Source organism: Trachemys scripta, chromosome 1, assembly GCF_013100865.1.
Source record: "Trachemys scripta elegans isolate TJP31775 chromosome 1, CAS_Tse_1.0, whole genome shotgun sequence".
Classification (NCBI taxonomy): domain Eukaryota; kingdom Metazoa; phylum Chordata; order Testudines; family Emydidae; genus Trachemys; species Trachemys scripta.
Window position 1 is genome coordinate 105103856 of NC_048298.1, and position 18950 is coordinate 105122805.

General features: G+C 38.7%; 1 pseudogene; it reads left to right on the forward strand.

Moving 5' to 3' along the window:
• Window positions 1-9862: 9862 nt before the first annotated feature.
• LOC117870791 lies at window positions 9863-15013 on the forward strand (annotated as a pseudogene).
• Window positions 15014-18950: the final 3937 nt, after the last annotated feature.

Here is an 18950-nt window from a genome sequence, read left to right on the forward strand (position 1 = left end):
ATACCACAGATTTCCACTGGCTTCCATCAGCCTTGGTTAACAACTAGAATGGTGACTTCACACTCTCCCCAGCCCTGAATTTTCCCCAAAATGTGAAGTCTGAAATATCTAGTCCTATCCTGGAACAACCAGAGGGATAGTAACATTCATTGGCCTTTCAATATTTAACAGTTTATTACTTTAACTCATGTTACCAAACAGTTCAGTTCAAACTCAGCACAGGGTTAGTTTAGATTAAAAATAAAACAAGTTTATTAACAAAAGAAGATAGGCTTTTAAGTGGATTCCGGTATAAGAAAGAAAGCTAGAAAATGGTTCCCAGCAAATAAAAGTGAAAACACACATCTACAAATTGAAAACTTAATCTAGCAAGTTTTGGTTCAAGGCTTTGTTCTAGATGGTCTTTCTCTTCTAGCAAGATGGTGACTGACCTTCTCCTCAGTCAGGGTCTCTTCCAGAGGCCTAAAGGTGCTTTGTCTCCTTCGGTGAAGCAGATAACTTGAGGTTCTCTGCTCCTTTCTTTTATAGTCCTTTGAAGTGCATTCTGCTGAAGGTTACTCTTCAAAGAAAACTTTATCCAAGTAGTCGAGGGAAGCAACATGGAGTCTGGTGATGAAGGAGGCTCCATGTTCTTTCCATGCAGGGCTGTCCGGTTTTGAACATGTGCTAAAAATAACATACAGGGGGAAATAATAACTTTATATATAATATTGATACATGCATTTCACCACAATATTATTATCCAGTGAGTTATTAGTCTTCAAGTGATACCTCACAAGGCATATTTTATACAAAGATTATTACAATAGCGTGCAGGGTGGGAACACAGGGTGCTTTTGGTCGCACATGGAATCTGGCCCATTGTGTCTATACTTTTAGGATTTTGTACTGATGACCACCAACATAGTATCCAAATGCCTCCTACTTTAATTAGATTGGCACAGCAAGGTCCCTAGTGCACTTCATAGACTCCTTTGCTCTTCTCCCTTTCTTGGCTTGGGGTAGTTTCTGGTCTTGCGTTTTTTTGTGGGGAAGTGGGAGGGGAAGGTGTGACACACAGGCCCATTGGTGCCAACTGGCAAAGGATTCATTGTTCTTTACAAGCATCTCCTGACTGAGACCCGAAAAACTCACTACACCTAACATGCCGCTTGCATGGTATTTATCCATGAAAGGTAGTATGTGAGGTCTCTCCTGAAAGCTTGTAACTTATCGATACTCAATCATTGCAAAATGTCTATAAGGGTAATATTTAAGGAATAATGCAACTACGTTGAAAATCATGCCTTTATGGTCTTGGAGAGAAAGTGAGTCACTAGGAAATCATATGTCTGGTAATGACCCTTTCAGATGGGAGGGAGTTGTTACCCTCCCTGGCTAGCCAATTATGTAATGCATTGCTCAGCATCCACCTTTGCACCAACCCAGAAAAGTCAATGGAAACCCATCAAAGAAACTATAAACATCAAAACCACTTGGGAGTGAAAAGGAATGATAGTAAGGGATCGCCCTCTCTGTGATTAAAGGCAAAAGACTGATTCAGTATATCACATGATGGAGAAAGACACTCTGGGTCCACTCACTGATGAGCAGGGATACTTCATGAAAGACTGGATCCTACTTCTGTGGGGCTAGTAAGCACTGCAAAAACTGAACTTAGGGATAGGAATCTACTTTATTAGATATGAAAGGTAACTATTAATAAGTGTAGGCCTGACTCCTTGTTTAGGATTTTTTTATGAAACCGTTTGTTTCCATCACTCACACTTGTTTCTGTCCAAATCTCTATTCTTTCTTAAATAAATTTCTTATTGTTTGCCGTAATTGAACTCATGTGTTATGTGATATACAGGACCGATGGTCTAAGAGGTAAAACTGGTAAACTTGGATACACTGTTCCTTTGGGAACAGAGGATCTGGGATTTCTGTGGGTATCCAGTGATCAGGGGCTGGACACCACAGAGGGGCACTTTGAAGGGACTCAAGGGTGCATCTATTGTCAATCTGCAGGACAAAGGCAGTGAAGAAAGCTTGCATGGCTGATTGTGTTAGGGAGCGAATTCCCAACTGGCATAGGCAACACTCCTCCATGCTGGAGGCAAGTGGCAACAAGGTGAGTCTCAGCCCTGGCTGCCATGGGAAGCATCACAGAAGGGCACCTGATGCTGTAAATGTCATTCTGCGGATGGTGGCTTTATCAAAGAAGGTGTTGGAGCATGAACTAACGGTAGTCACATTGGATTTGTCTAATCTTTTCTGGAAATCCACTCAACTGGATCCCTCTTGGCTGAGACACACACCCCTACCCCCCATCCCATCCTTATTTCCCATGAAAAATAAAAGTTAAGGCTGCTGCATGGAGGTGCAAATTAAGCACAGGTTCTAGGCCACAGTTCTGGGGCTATCAGGTATTTACTTAATAGTCAAAGTGCACAGCTCTAAGCATTCTAACTATTTTAAATAATTTCATTGCACAAACATAAGTCATCTCATGGACTTCTATGCCCTGCCCAGATCTCTCTTTATGCTTTCTGCCTTTGACAGCTCATAACCCTTGTGCCTGAATCTTATTAAGAGGTGGTAGATCTGATTTAATTATTTCTTCTTCACTTTTATTCTTTAAAGTTAGTTTCCTCTTGTGTGATGATTTCAGCCAGTCACCATCTAGAAGGCTTAAACAGTAATAATTCATATTAATAGTGGGTTCTATATTACATCTTATAGGAGGATCTCAAAGCACTTTACAGATATTTAAATAACCTCCCATGAGGCATGTATCATCATCATATCCATTTTACATACAGAAGTTTCACTTTACATGCCTTGAATATGGCACAGGTACTTTCTGTGCTAGGAACAATAGATCCTGCAATGAAGTGCAGATTTTTGAGGAAGCCAAGCATTCAAGGACTGGTAATAGGATATAACTCAAATCCAGCACAGGTCAGTGTTATCAAAAGTCATTGCCATCTAGAGGGTACTCAGTGGCCTGTGTGAAATGAGCAGTCAGTCTTAGTCCACATCCTAGTGGTCATTGCAGTGTAGGCAAGATTCTGCAAACTGTTCCAGCTGGGCACACCTCTGTGCCCTCACTGAGTCCCATTTGCTTCCCAGGTGCAGGGGTCTGTATAGAGCCTCTTACAGGATCAGGAGTCAGACCACAACCTACAACTGCTATTGGGCATTCTTTAAAGCAGGCTCAGCATAGTGGCCAAAGAACGACTAGGTATGGGGACTAAACAGTCCTCTCACCAGGATATGTGGTTCCCTGCAGATCGAAATTGAAGCAGGCTGCAGGCCAGTGGAGGAAACAGGCACTACCATGGCCTGTGCTGAATAAGTGGATACACAAGTGACTTCACACTCCCTAGCTGACAAGCCTGCACCTTCCTGGGGCATTACATGTACACAAGATGCTCTTGCAGCATGCTCTAAGTTCCCAGCCTACATAAAAAGAGGGCACTGGGGAGAAAATATAATTCAAGAACATGTTTGAAAAGTGTAGTGTAGTAGAAGGAGTCATAGAATGTTAAGTAAAAACATTTCTGGGGAATGTTAAGAGAAGCTTCAGACAAAAATGAATGAAAGGGAAATTATATTATACTAATGAGCATAGCTCTCGTGACAGAATATAAAATGGCAAAAAGGAAAGAGCAGGATAAAACTGAAGAGGTTAGCGGGAAACTATGGAAAAGAAGAGCACATAGAGGAGCCAAGCAAATTCAGATGTAATGAGGAGTTGGGTGGAAATCATTAAAATTATTTTAAGAAAAAAAATGGCAAGGCAAAACAATAGTACAGTGATAGTTACAGACAAAAAGCAGCAAGAATAAAGGTGATGCCTGATGTAGGAAAAAATATAAAATAATAATAATAAAGAATCTGACAGATATGTAACTAAACTAACTCCTCAGTTTTAAATGTTGTTTTCCACAAGCTTTGTGCTCATGGGGCCAGACACAATTCCTCTGAAGTCAGCTGAAGTCTTTTCAGTGACTTCAATGGTCACAAGATCAGGCCCTTGGCTAGGAACAACTTCCATGTTCTACAAAGAACCCTAGACTACAGAAGAGCCCAAGGCAGCAAAGAGGATCAGAAAGGATTCTTAAATATTCATTACTATTTTAAAGTCCTAGGGCCTGTCTTCGAGGGAGAAATTTTCTAACTAATTTTGGCACCTTAGAGACTAACAAATTTATTAGAGCATAAGCTTTCGTGGACTACAGCCCACTTCTCACGAAAGCTTATGCTCTAATAAATTTGTTAGTCTCTAAGGTGCCACAAGTACTCCTGTTCTTCTTTTTGCGGATACAGACTAACACGGCTGCTACTCTGAAATCTAACTAATTTCTAATTTTTTAAAGTTTTTAAACCATTTCATCTAAAACTATTGGAACCTTAGCATGGGCCCACTTTTCCTGATCTGGTTTACCACCAGGAAGAGGTGAGAGGGATGAAATTTATTGCAGACCTATAAAGTCAGCATCCAGTATTCAGCTTTAGCCAGTCAATGTCTTTGGAGCAAGCAGACATACAGAATTCATTCACAGATGGAACATTTACTTCCCATGCCTCTTCTTGCATTGCTACGCATGACCAGGAAAAGAAGTATGATTAGATGAGCTAATAGCTCTCTTCTGGCCTTAAAAAAAAAAAAAAAAATCTATGAAACGAAGAAAGAGGAAATAAATTGCATTTAATATCCCTTCAAAAGGAGCATTACCTTCTTCAATTTATCAACCTTTTAAATAACTACTTATTGAAAAGTTTGGATTGGTGTTTAATCAGGTTCTTTAAGTCTAAATCAAAAATCCAGAATCTGTAGCATGCCTGCATCCAAAACATTATTTTTCTATATAATTTAGTATTTGCTTGACCAACAGTTATCACAATTATATATCGAACATCTGTATTTTTAAAACCTTTAAAGGCAGCAATTATTGATAAAGAAAAATGGAGATTTTCACAAGAAACTAATTTGGTTAATAAATAAGGCACAATTGTAGCTGATTTTTTTAGATAGAAATAACCTAACATAAGCATCTAGTTTGATTGTAGGCTTCTTCCAAATGCATCCTGCTAAACAAACATTATTATAACGAATGCAGGACACACATAATAAAGAAAATTATATTATGTTTATATTAAGTGAATTTAGTGTTCAGGACAGGTGCAAGATTTATGGGCATTATCCCTTAAACTTGTGGCACATTCGATTTTTGTCCTAACATTCAGTACAGAACATGTGGTGTTTGTTTTGATATTTACAAAATAAAATGAGGGCTTACACAGAAGGCATGTGGGCCCATATGGCACCCTTCTTTCCAGAGGAAAATATGTATCACTGACCCATTTGGAAGACTAAGGCGCCAATCTTGCAAAGACTGAGGCAGGTGGTTAACTTTACATACGAGTAGTCCCATGGAAGTCAAGTGTCAGAGTTAAGCACATGCCCAAGTCTTTGCAGGACTGGGGCCTAACAGATGGTCTAATATACTGCAGAGAATCACAAACCTGGCAGATTTGTTTATTTTTTTACTTTGAACTCTGGCTTACACAACAACAGTAACTAAACAATGAACAACATTATTCAACACTCATAGAAAAAGCTCAAAAAGATGAAACCCATATTTCGTAAGCCTATTTCATATGGTTTCAATTTCTGTTAACCCCAAAGTTAAAAAAAATCAGGCCACATGATGTCATGAGATTACATTTTGTTCATGATACTCCTGTTCTTCTTTTTGCGGATACAGACTAACACGGCTGCTACTCTGAAATTTGTTCATGATGTTTAGCCAAACAAGTACGTTTTGGGTTGTTTTAATTTGTCTTCTTGTTTTTTGAGCCTTCAGGGTAAACTTAGGTCACAATTTCAAGCTTTTCCCTGCAACCACTGGGTTTGTAGTTCAGAGTATTTGACTGAATGCTTGGAACATGAAAAGGAATGGATGGATTTGGGAAGGAGACCATTTTAAAACAAGAAGGCCACTCTAAGTGAGTATAGAAAGACTTGTGTCACTATGATAGATTCGTAAGTCCTAGCTAAATGCATCTAGCAGGGAAACAACGATAATATGGGCTTCCCCCCCCCTAAAAAGGCTGAACCTGATACTGTCCTGCCAGTGAGCCTGAGCTCCTCATCTTATGTGAAACCGATGAGAAGGGAACAGGTTAACTGGTAACTTCTAGAAGGTGAAAGCCTCATGAGTTGCCTTTCCCTCATGTCAAGGGGGAGAGGTTTCTCAAAGTGCTGCAGATAGTGCAGCTTGGGAAATCTATAAAGTATTAGCCATAAACACTGCTCCATAGTCCGTGGATACCACAGGTTCAGGGGTGCTTGCAGGAGCTCCTGCTGCCATGGGGAAAAAGGCAGGTTCCAAAAACATGATGTCCTTCACCTATCTCTGACTGGCCTGTGGATGACTGAGCAGCAGAGGAAAGTCTGAGTTCTGGAGCAATTCACACACAAGGAAACAATTGTGGGTCACAGAGGCATTCCAGTTTTATCTCTACCCCTGCCTCTGCCTGATTTCCTACTGCTTTTGCTCTCCTCTGCCATCTTACAGGGAAGGGGCATCTGGATTATGTCCAGAGACAATTGAACAGATGGGAAACATACATAGAGGGCAAGACAGGCCTCCAGGGATGCAGGCCATATAGGTACCTAGATAGAGCTATATGGGTTTGTACGATCTGTTTCAAGTGTTAGAATTCACTTTCCTTAATCTAATATAAAAGCAAAATGGTAGCTGCTATATTTTAAGAGATTAGGCAATTAGCTGCTTTATTGCAAGACGCCAAAGAGAGGGTTGATTTGCAAACTTGTCTCAAATTCTCTTTGCAAAGCTCTGTTAAAGTAGAAACATGTTTTGAATATGAATTAGCAGGACAAGTGATTTGTTCTGAATCAGAGATTTTTAGTGGGAATGCAGAGGATGCATGTTGCTTGGCTGACCCTCCATGGCAGTTGGCTGGCATCTTTTCATTTCAATCCATGGAAAGCAGGTGCGCGCACCCCCACCCACACCCCTTCAGAGTTATGTAGGAAAAGGCAATATTCTTGCCACTTGTCATTGCTTTATGCTATCTTTAGTACTTCACATTCTCCAAGGATATTTGGCAGCAAGTGTGTAGTATTAAATGAATGAATATTCATTGTAAAAGAGACTGTGAAAATGTATGTATTTGGGCAGAGGGAAATTGGTATGGAATGATGGTTTTGGCAATATGGTAACAAGAAGATGCGAGAACTGGCAGTTATGGTGGGAGAAATGAGACAATATTTGTTATATTCGTGGCATACACTCAGCAAAGTTAGATAAAAAACATGAATACTCTGTTTGGAAGGTTAATGTAACACTACTTTATTTGTTAGACTCCAGAATGATAACACAAGAACCCCAAAACAGAAAGAGACAAAGCAGGCTGCTCTCTAAAACACAGAAGCACAACTTACCCCACCTTACGGTAGGCTGGCTGGCTGCAGATTGACTGCTGCAAGACTCGGATTACACGCTTCCCCATAGGGCACTCCAGCCTGCAAGCTGGACCAGAAAAGCCCCTGAGAATTTAAAAAACAAAAACAAAAACAAAAAAACCACAGGAGTACTTGTGGCACCTTAGAGACTAACAAATTTATTAGAGCATATAGAAATATGCATCCGAAGAAGTGGGCTGTAGTCCACGAAAGCTTATGCTCTAATAAATTTGTTAGTCTCTAAGGTGCCACAAGTACTCCTGTTTTTTTTTTGCGGATACAGACTAACACGGCTGCAACTCTGAAACCTGAGAATTTAAAGTGATATCATAGTTTTAATAGTTTTCAATATACCACAATACTGAAGATGTCACAGCTCAGAAGGGAACATACCACAAGCACTATGGAAACAGAAAGAATTGGAAAGAGCCTAACAGAGCTCCCATGTGAATTCATATTCCCCTTCCTGGCAGTCTTTTTGAGAATGGCTGGTTGCCTGCAACCCCTCCTCTCTCCCACAAATATCTTGGGAGACAGCCAGCTGGGCCTCTCTCACTTACTGAATCTCTGGAAGATCTCTCCAGTAACTGCACGGCTGCCCCCAACCTCACAGGAAAGATTTTTATGGAAACAGGCTGCTTGATAGCTACAATTCTGCAGCATCCCACATGATTCCATTTTTACCTCAGTCTCTTTCTTGTATGCAGTCATCAGAGCTCAATGTCCAGGTTCTGTAACCAGATGTTGGTGGCTGTATCAAAGAGATGCTAGGGAAGCTTGAACAGAAATCCCAAAAGGAAAATTATTTAGGTGTGAGAACTTACCAAAAAAAAAAAAAAAAAAAATCTGAGAGGCCTACTATTTATTACCTCCAGACTGGTAGAGTGAAACCCAGTGCTGCAAAATGATATTGTACTCAGGAAAAAAACTGTTAGGAGACTACATGTTGCTGTTCAAAAATAATTTAAATGTCACTTACTCTGATCCCATAAATATAGAGAAAAAGTCAAAATATATTACCGTATTAAGAAAAATCTGTGTGTGTGTTTATCCAAGGCAGCAATACTCAACTCATTTCTCTTCATAACCCTGCAAGCAGATTTCTTCCAGGGTTTGAGTGGTGTCATGTCTGCAGCTGCAATTTGCTAATAGCTTTCCCACATATAATTAGTTTTGCATCACTGGAATTCACTCTGTTGGTTTGGTAATAAGCTTCTTACTCAAGTGCCTCTGGGTCACACACTTACATGCACTTTCTCTTCAATCTTTCACTGTGCTGTGAAGCCATCTTTCTGATTTTAACTGTGCAACCCTAGGAATGCATTGACATACCGTTGTTTTTTTTCATGGTGGGGAAGAGATTGTTTGTTTGTTTGTTCTGGCACCTTAAGTAGTTTTGGTTCCCCCTTATTAAAGAAACATAGAAGCATAAATTTAAAAAAAATTAAAAAGGAGGCAGAGATAAAAATGATGACTGGTGCCAGCTTATTTTGTGCATAAATCTGCTCATATTGAATTCATTAGAGCCAAGATTTTCAGGACCGGATATTGACCAAAGGAGCCTGTTCAAGCTACTCAGTACTTTGCACTTTTGAAAAATCAGGCGACTTATGTCTATTTCTAGGAATAGATTTAGTAGCTTAATTTTGAATTTTGAAAATGTTGGCCAATGTCTACTTGTCTGCTCGTTTGGGCTCTGACTGGAATCAATGGAACTATCATTGATTTCAAAGGGCTCTAAGCCAGGCCCATAATTTTTGTTTGCATTTAGATACATACTGAACTGACCAGTGGATCATAAATACCTAGAACAGTGTTTCCCAAACTGTGTTCCGTGGAACACTGGTGTTCCGCACGATGTGAATAGGTGTTCCGTGAAAGAATCATAATTTTAAAAAAGGGTCTTTAATTTTAAATTTGGCATATTTGAAGCGTAGTTTACAACTCTTTTTGACTGACTATAATTTAACATAAAACTCTTTTTCCAGTTATTGATAGATCTCGTATTGAAAATCATGGCGTAAAGAGAACGGGGCACGCAAGTATGTTGACATTTACCCCTTTTGGACACGTTTCAGTTAGTGACGTCATACCCCTTCCGCTTGAGGCTGCGTGAACTGCAGCGGTATGCACACACCATTCTCTTTATGCTATGTTGAATATAACATATTCACTCAACACGTTCAAACCTGTGGGTCTTTACCGTGTGTGCGATAAGCACAACTAAACTAGCTTCCCTCGAAACAATATAAATATTTGTGACAAACAAAATTTGACAAAAATCAGTATTTCTAAATATTGTTACTAAACCTAATCACCGTGGATTTGTAGCTAAAAGAAGGAACTTTGAAATGAAAAGCAAGTTCTTCTGGTACTCTAACTATGGCCGAAATAAGCGAGCAAAATATTGAGACACTTCAAAGTGAGGATGAACAATCGCAGTCTTTTGTTGCCGAAAAATCTGTCAGTACTAGTGAGTTATCCAAAGTGAAAGAATTTCCACCGAAGTATATCAAAAAAACAAGAAGCAGGTGTTAAAAGACCGAAACGAAAGTATGATGAAAGTTATTTGTCTTTCAGTTTTACGTGTTTGGAAATAAAGATGTTCCTGATGCACAGTGCATTGTGTGCAACAAAATACAAGCAAACAGTTCATTGGCTCCTGCTAAACTTTGTAGGCATTTGGAAACCAAGCATGCTGAATACCAAGACAAAGATATCAGTTTTTTCAAGAGGAAGTGTGACTCACTTGGAACTTGTAAACTTTCGATGATTAAAATTGCTAAAACAGACAACAAAAGTGCAACAGAGGCATCTTATCGAGTAAGTTACTGTATAGCGCTTGCCGGAGAAGCTCACGCTATTGGAGAAACGCTTATCAAGCCTTGCACGAAAAATATTGTAATGTGAATGTTGAGCAAGCAGTCTGGTAAAAAAAATTGATGCTGTACAGTTGTCAAATAATACTGTTGCACGCCGTATTAAAGATCTTGCCGATGACATAGAAAAAGAGCTAGTTTGCCGACTGAAAATTTGCCATGAGTTTTCATTGAAGCTAGATGAGTCCACTGATGTTTCAGGACTTGCTGTGCTACTAGTATTTGTCCGATATAGATTTAATAATATTATTGAAGAGGACCTTCTCTTACGTGAATCTCTGCAAAGCAACACAACTGGAGAAGAAATATTCAACCACAATTTTATCAGAAAGCATGAAATTAGTTGGGGAAAATGTATTGATGTATGTACTGACGGTGCTCGGGCAATGATTGGGAAGATGAAGGGAGCTGTAATGCAAATCATAAGTATGGCACCTGAAAGCCCTAAGAGCCATTGTGTTCTACACAGACAAGCACTTGCACTTAAAAACAATACCAGCATATCTGAAAATTGTGCTCGATGAAGCAGTACAAATTATCAATTTTGTCAAATCTCGACCACTTCAATCCAGGTTATTTAAAATTTTGTGTGAGGAAATGGGTAGTCAGCACAAAGCGCTTCTTTCACATACGGAAGTGAGGTGGCTATCTAGAGGAAAAGTGCTTGTGAGGCTTTTTGAGCTTCATAGTGAACTACTGGTATTCTTTACTTCAGATAATTCAGGACAAAAATTTAATGACTGTCTGACAAATTCCTCATGGCTAATGAGATTTGCGTATTGTTGTGGAAAAAACTACCATGCGTTGTGTTTGGATCAGAATTGCCTGAGGTCCCTTTATTTACAAGCACGCAAGGGGGGTTACCAGCGAACTGGCAGTCCCCCCCGAATACAGATTTTTCAACAGCTTTTATAGCAAAAAAACACAATTAATAATACACACTTCCTTGTTAACATTATTGCCATAATTGGAATAAATTTTCCATAAAAGGGAAAACAGCACAGCCAGCTTTCCTGTTTTTTTGCAGTTTGCCCTTTTCGGTTACAAGCTTCCCCTAACACTAGCAGTGGGCAGTTATGAATCACAAGCCTGGTGATTATAGATAGTTCTGCTTTTGTACTTTTCCTTCACCCTGCCTTCAAAAACCCCCGCTCTCAAAAAAAAAAAAAAACCCTTCTTCCAATTAACTTGACTAATGATCAGGTCTGAACCAAAGTTCAGGCCTGAGTCAATCAAAGTTTAGGCCTGAGCAATTTCCACTACAGTACCTTGCAGATATTTTTGTAAAATTAAATGACATTAATCTGTCGCTGCAAGGAAAGAATGTGACCATTTTTACTATAATGGATAAAATTTTGTCATTAAAAAAGAAACTGGAATTCTGGGCATCTTCTGTAGAACAGAATAACTTTGACTGCTTCCCTACAGTACATGAATTTCTGACTGAAATAAATTCTACAGTCCATGGAGAAGTTTCCAGCACCATTTTAAAGCACTTACGTGACTTGCAGACCTCTTTATTAGAATATTTTCCTACAACTACTGATGATAATGCTTGGGTTCGAAATCCATTTGTAATTACAGCCAAATCAATCGGCTTTACTGCACACGATTATGAAAGCCTAACTGACTTAATTTCTGACTCTGATTTGAAACAAAAGTTTAAGGATCTTCCGCTGAATAATTTTTGGAGCAGCCTAATAGAAGAGTACCCTAATGTGAGTAAACGTACAGTTCGAGTGCTCCTTCCTTTTGCTACAACTTATTTGTGTGAGACAGGATTTTCATATTATACTGCAACAAAAACCAAATATAGGAATAGACTTGATGCTGTACCCGACATGAGGATTCAACTTTCCAGGATTATTCCTAATATTAAGCGAATTTGTGATAGAAAAATGCAAATTAAATCCAAATTTGTATTTCTGTTTATAAAAATAGATTTTCCTAGTAAAAATCTAATTTGTTTGGTGTTTGTGTATATATAAAAAACAGTTTTTTTAAAGGAGAACACTGTTTTTAATTTTGACTCTTGCATTTGATTTTTGTACTACTTTATACGCACTTTCCAGTTAGAAATTGTTAGTTCAAGCTATTTTAAATTTGTATTTTTGCTTTGTTTTATAAAATAAAATATATTTGATCATAAATAACACAATTTTTTATTTGAAAACCAAACGACTACAAAATAATATTATAAGTGTTCCGTAATAGGCTAAAAAGTGTTCCATGGCCAAAAAAGTTTGGGAAACGCTGACCTAGAAGAATATTCCAACATTTTGGTTATCGCTTTAAATCCTTCTCTTTCCTCTTCCTGCCTTCGCATTTAAATCACACCCTGGATTGAAGAAGAGGTGAACAGATTGCATCCTTGTGTGACGAACTGGGCCTGTTCTCACTGTGGTCTGTGAATGCTGACAGGGGAGTGTGCTGGGATAGTCTGCATTGGAGGATGGGATCTGCCCGGGGCGCATTCCTGAGTGTGTAACATGAGAACCCAGGAAGGGTTTGAAGGCCAGGTGACTCCTGAGCCCGGGAAACTGAACAAAGGCTGTGGGAGGGGTCGCTGAAGGCAGTGTGCTGGAAGCAGGCTGGAGAGATGGCTGGGAGGCAGAGATGGCTCTGACCCCCCAAGGGGGGCTGGGCTGGGATGGCCGGGGACCCCAAGATGGACCTAACTGAGGGGGTCCCTGTTGTCTGTGCCTGCAAGACCTGTCTTGGACTGTATTCCTGTCATCCAAATAAACCTTCTGCTTTACTGGCTGGCTGAGAGTCATGGTGAATCGCAGGGAGCCGGGGGTGCAGGGCCCTGATACTCCGTGACACCTTGCAATGTGCTACCTTTTATTTTCACACTAATCTGATTTTGTTCTCTGACTCCAGTGATAGGACTTCCTTATAATGTTCACCGACTTCTCTCTGGGACACTGGATACTGTTAGGATTTTCCATAGCTCTTCTATACAGACTAATCCTATGTTTTATTAACTTCAGGAAAACCTAAGGAAAAGGATCTCCTTTTGGTTACATCATCATTTTTTCCTGATCTTGTTAACATACTAACCAGCTCTATATTTATGGTAAGTATTCCCTAAATTAAGAATTACTTTTAAATGAAAGCAATGCTAATGTACAAAAAGAAAAACAATTTAATGTGGAATTTTGTAGATAACGAGTTACAGTACCTGCTGATGCACAAGGGAGATTAAATATATCTTTCCTAGAAGCCAGCATGACATTTCAGAGTTAAACCATTAAACATAGCTACCCTGGTGCATCAGCATGGACGGTGAATTACAAGAAAGCTAGTATAGATTATTAATATTTTAAATGAAGAGAGTAGTTCAAGTTGTTAGTTTTGTCAATAGAAGTTATATAGTCAATATAAGTACCGCAGACTCCAAGGCTATCAAGCTGGTTGGGAAACCAGAAATTTCATGCCAGAAAATTATGGGTTTCCTCAGGACAATTAGAAATGAAATTAAAAAATATTTTTGGTCGGAAAATAAGCAATCATTTTAATTTAATTTCAGCTTAAAATGTCATTTCAATTTGGTTTTCAGAACCCAAAATATTTTATCTTGTTCTGATTTTCCCATCTGGACATGAAAAATGTAATGGGAAAACTCAAACCACACTTTCTGATGGGAAAATTTGTTGACCAAAAATTTCAACCGGCTTTACTTAGAAACATATCAACACACATCTTATTTGATGCATGAATATATTTTGATTCAATATAACCGGATAGTGAATGGTTTGTGAGAACATTAGGGTAGATACAGTAAAAGGGCCCAGTTCTGTCAAACTTACCCATGTGAATAGTTCTATCGACTTCAGTGGGGACAACTCACATTCACAAAATTAACAACGTCTAGAATTCTTAGCAGAATTGGGGCCTGAGACACATTGGTTAAGTCATTTTAATTAACCAGTTTCCCATACCATATGTCTTATGTATTCAGTGAACTTTCACTTGCTTAGCTGAAGAACAGACCAGACTATATTATACATGTATGTTTTATTAATCAAAATTAAAAATAAGAAATTACAGAGGGTAAAATAAAGGGGGTAAAATAAAAGTGTTTACAAGGTGTTTACAACCCAGTTCAAGAGAGCATGTGGGACATGCTGGTGCCTAGTGAATAGAGCATTGGACTGGGACTCAGGAGACCTGGGTTCTATTCCCAATTCTGCCACTGGCCTTCTGGGTGACCTTGGGTAAGTCACTTTAGTACCCTGTGTCTCAGTTTCCCCATCTGTAAAATGGGGATAATGATTCTTACCAGCTTTATAAAGCTCTTTGAGATCTGCTGACAAAAAGTGTGTTATAAGAGCTAGGTATTCAGAAAGTACTTAACTCATGCTTAAGATCACTCCTGAATAGGGATGGACTTAAGCACATGCTTAACTGCTTTCCTGAATCAGGGCCTATAGGAATCAATTTATCATGAAAAAAATTACCATATGGTAATAAATCAAAACACAGTAAATAAGTCTTATCACATAGCGGTAACCTTATTCTAATTCTGTATTACTCTAGGAAGATGTTTTTTGTTTCAACACAGACCTATGAGTCCATAGTACAGGTCCTTATCAATCTGCCATTCAAGCTCCATAACAATCAAGAGTTATGGGAAATTAAAGTAGCCTGATTTTCAAAATTTTATGGACATGAGGCCCCTTTAAAGTGTCTCAGATTTAGCAACCAAGAAACGGAGGCACCTAAAATCATTAGTTACTATAGAATATTTGTGCTGTTTTACATTTCTTCGTTTTTCACATTTCTTTTCTTTCTTGCAATCTACACAGTAAGTTAAAAAGAAAAAATTAATTCCTAAATATATGTACGTAACTTTCCAAAAAGTACAGATGGTTACTGAATAGTATAAAAGATCATCAAGAAACTGGTTATTAAATTTAAATGTTGTGTGGTTTTGCATTTTTTACTACAGCTCTTTTAAAGATATTAATCAGTGTTAGAGCAGGTACAGAGACAGCTCATAAATACTGAAGAATTAATTTGCCACAAGTATCAATTCTTTGAACTTCTGCCTTTTTCCTCTCCATGGGCACCTATGTCAACAGTTCCCAGCTACTTCAGTCTCTTACTTAGGGTACAGAAAAGGAATTTGTTTGGTCTTTGAAATACCCTGTTTTCCTTAAATCCCATTTTTTCAAATCACACATAAAATTCTTTTCCCTGTTCCCTCTCTTCTCTTCCTGTCCTCCATCCTTTTCTCTCTATTATCATTTGCATCCCCTACTTTCCTCAGATTTCTTCTGCAGACATGCTAACTATTCTATCAAATAACTTTAGGAAAACTACATTTTTTCAGATAAGTTAGTTTCATATTTACGTTGTGTAAAGATTAAACTGGAAAATCTGTATTTTCTAGAGCCATAGCATTTCTATATACTATTCTACTCTAGATATATTGACCTTTTACAGGGGGCAACAGATATCTAAGATCTGGACTGTCCAGGAGAACACACTTTTTGAGGAAAAATCTGGGGCTCGGAGTGTGTTGGGATCAACATGCAAGTGATAACCAAGGTGGATGCATCCGAAGAAGTGGGCTGTAGTCCACGAAAGCTTATGCTCTAATAAATTTGTTAGTCTCTAAGGTGCCACAAGTACTCCTGTTCTTTTCAAGGTGGATGGAAGACAGAGTGTTGACGGCAAGCTCCAATATATGCAGATACTTAGGATGTGGCCTGCGGGTTGTTTCTGAGGGGACCAGTTTGGGTGTACAGCACCAAAGCATTGTGAGGCACCCAAAGCTGCAGGGCAGGTGGTGACACAGCCCCTCACTAGTCTGGATTTCCTCCAGGATTGTGATACTACCCCAATAGCTTAAACACACTGTTTCTCAGATCTCCACCTGAAGGTGTGAGCCTTCTGGTTTAGCTCCTCAAAAGGCCAAATGGAAGGTGTAACACATGACATGTACAGACACGGTGCACAGTATTCTAGCACACTATTGATCTTTCTTTAAAAGCATGAAAAAAATACACAGATGGATACAAAAAATAATAAACCCCACATTCATTTCCCTGCTTCAGCTTCATTGCCACTCTAGAACATTTGTTGGGCTGTGGTCAGAGCTATCTGGGCCCATCCAGAGAATGACATGGGTTCTGAAACCTGGAGTCATTTCTCCCCACTATGCCTTCTCTCACCTCAGCCGGTTCATCCCCTTCCCCTCTCCTGCCCAAAATTTCTTGTGTGGCTCCTTGAATCTTCCCTCCTGCTTTGTCACCTCTGTCTCTTTGTCCTGCTTGGGGAATTTCAACTCTCCAAACCCCAGCCCCCTACAGATAAGCTGAAGGAAATGGCTTCTCCCAGCTATACCCAACCTATGTATTGACTGGTCCAAGTATACTCTTTAAAGTTAAGTACTCTCCATTGCCCCTAGTCTGGTGGGTACGGCACACCGTTGCCAGCAATGGTGGATACACATGGACGTAGAGGCAATCCATGATACAGAAATTTCATAACTTCACATCAACTAGAATTGATCAATTGTATGGACAGATTTCCCAAATTGTCACAATATGGAAAGAGCAAAATAAATTACTAGTTCATTTGAAATTGAATCTTTGAATGAGTTATATGATTTTATAATATCTAGTCATTTGTTATTTTGTCCTACGTGTATAATTTTGCCAGTTTGGGGCTGGAGCCTACACCATTTAAATCAATGGAAGCTTTACTAGTTGCTAAAATGTGTGTAGGATCAGGTAATTCATTAGGAGGTCATGTTGGGTGTGTGGTGTAAATTGCCCCTCAGCAGCAGGACCACCAGGGTAGCACTTTTGTAAGAGGGCTGGGGAAACTTAGGTCATGCCAGTTGTTCTTACCCCCCTTGTTGCTCTTTTCCTTCTCTGTGCTCCCTTGTCCTCACCCATTCTCAAACCATTCAGAGCCAAGGGAGAGGCATCAAACCATGCAAAAAAGAAATGGGGATAGAATGTAAGGACCTTTGTTTCCAAAGAAACAGAACTTCACTATATGGGTGAAATCCTGGCCCCATTGAAATCAAAGGGAATTTTGCCATTGACTTTAATAGGGCTATGATTTCATGCTAAGGCTTTCATTTTCTGTAGAATAACCATTAGAGGCAGTGGTATATATACATACTAAACAATCCATTTCCAACCCAGAATGTGGCAAAAATGAGAATATTTTTCAGTCGCCTGATTTCAGAATTCAACTGCTAAATAACATTTCCCATCGCTTGAACATTTGCAGCAGTTATGCAATTAATAAGCACTGAAGCTGCACCATCAAGTCTAGTACACTTTTTCAAATCATATGTGAATGTAAAATCAAGGTAATCCAGGGTGAGATAATCACAAGAATTGCCATAGTATCAGTATTTAACCTACCACACCCCTTATGTTCCAGTCACACCAAATATATGGTAGGAAATTTGTCAATGAGAGATCTGATCTTAAGGAAAGTTAATTACTGAGAGTCATCATGATAGATAACTACTTTAAGAAATTATTACAAAGATAAAATCTATTTCTCTAGCTAAAATAACAACTATCCTACATCAATGACTAGCAGCTCTGGAGAAATATCTTTTAAATTATACAATGTGCATGAGAGAGATTTTTAATATGCACTAGTCTTCCTGCTTAGAAAACTGGATTAATTATGTCATCTATGTAACATGCAATTGTACCCAAGAAATGCATTCTTAATAATTCAGATCTATACAGGTGATTCTTTCTACAGAAAGTTTGCAACATTTTCCATTCTGGACAGACTATTCACTGTACGTCACTTCTCTTTTTACGTCGATAATTGAAAATTGAATCAAACTATTATATATGAAGAAAGAGTTAATGATTATAGAGTGGTCCTGATAGTGCAATGGCCATTTAATTAGTGTATATGATGAGGAAAACATTTAAATGCACTTAATTCATTTCTCTGACTAAAGTGAAATATGGAGGTAGCTATTTAAAGCAGCTGATATTTCCCAGTGTCCAAGACCTATGAATAGCTAGGTGATGCAATTCCATTTGAGCTTGCAAGCAGGACAAATAAGTGTTTCAATATATTTTTAGGGAGCCAGTACCATTTATGAATTATTTAGTAGAAATTCCAATAGATTCTATTAACATCTTTCAGATGGACTCTATTGCCCTAGTAGCATGAGTAGACAAAGGCCACTTTACTTCTGAATGAGAGCATCCATACAGGGGTATAATGTATTGATATATTTTTGTCAAGCATGATCAAATTTATAAATAAAACATCATTGAAAATTTTATAGAAACTAAGATATTGGGCCACATTTTCTCCTACAGTATTGCCCCTAGGAACCACTCCAGCTGTGCAAAAAGCCTTTAAACCCAACAAATCCAGACAAATGGGGATTTTTTTGGCAGGGTAACCTCTGTGTGGCATGGACCCGGCATAGCCAGCTCCTTTTCTGTCAGAAAAATTTTGATTTTTCCAGTTATCCAATAGGAAATTGATAATTAAATATTTAGTTTTGGATGTATTAAACTGAAATTGGAATGTTTTGTTTTGTTAAACTGACCCAAAATGTGTTTTGAATCATTGCTTCATGG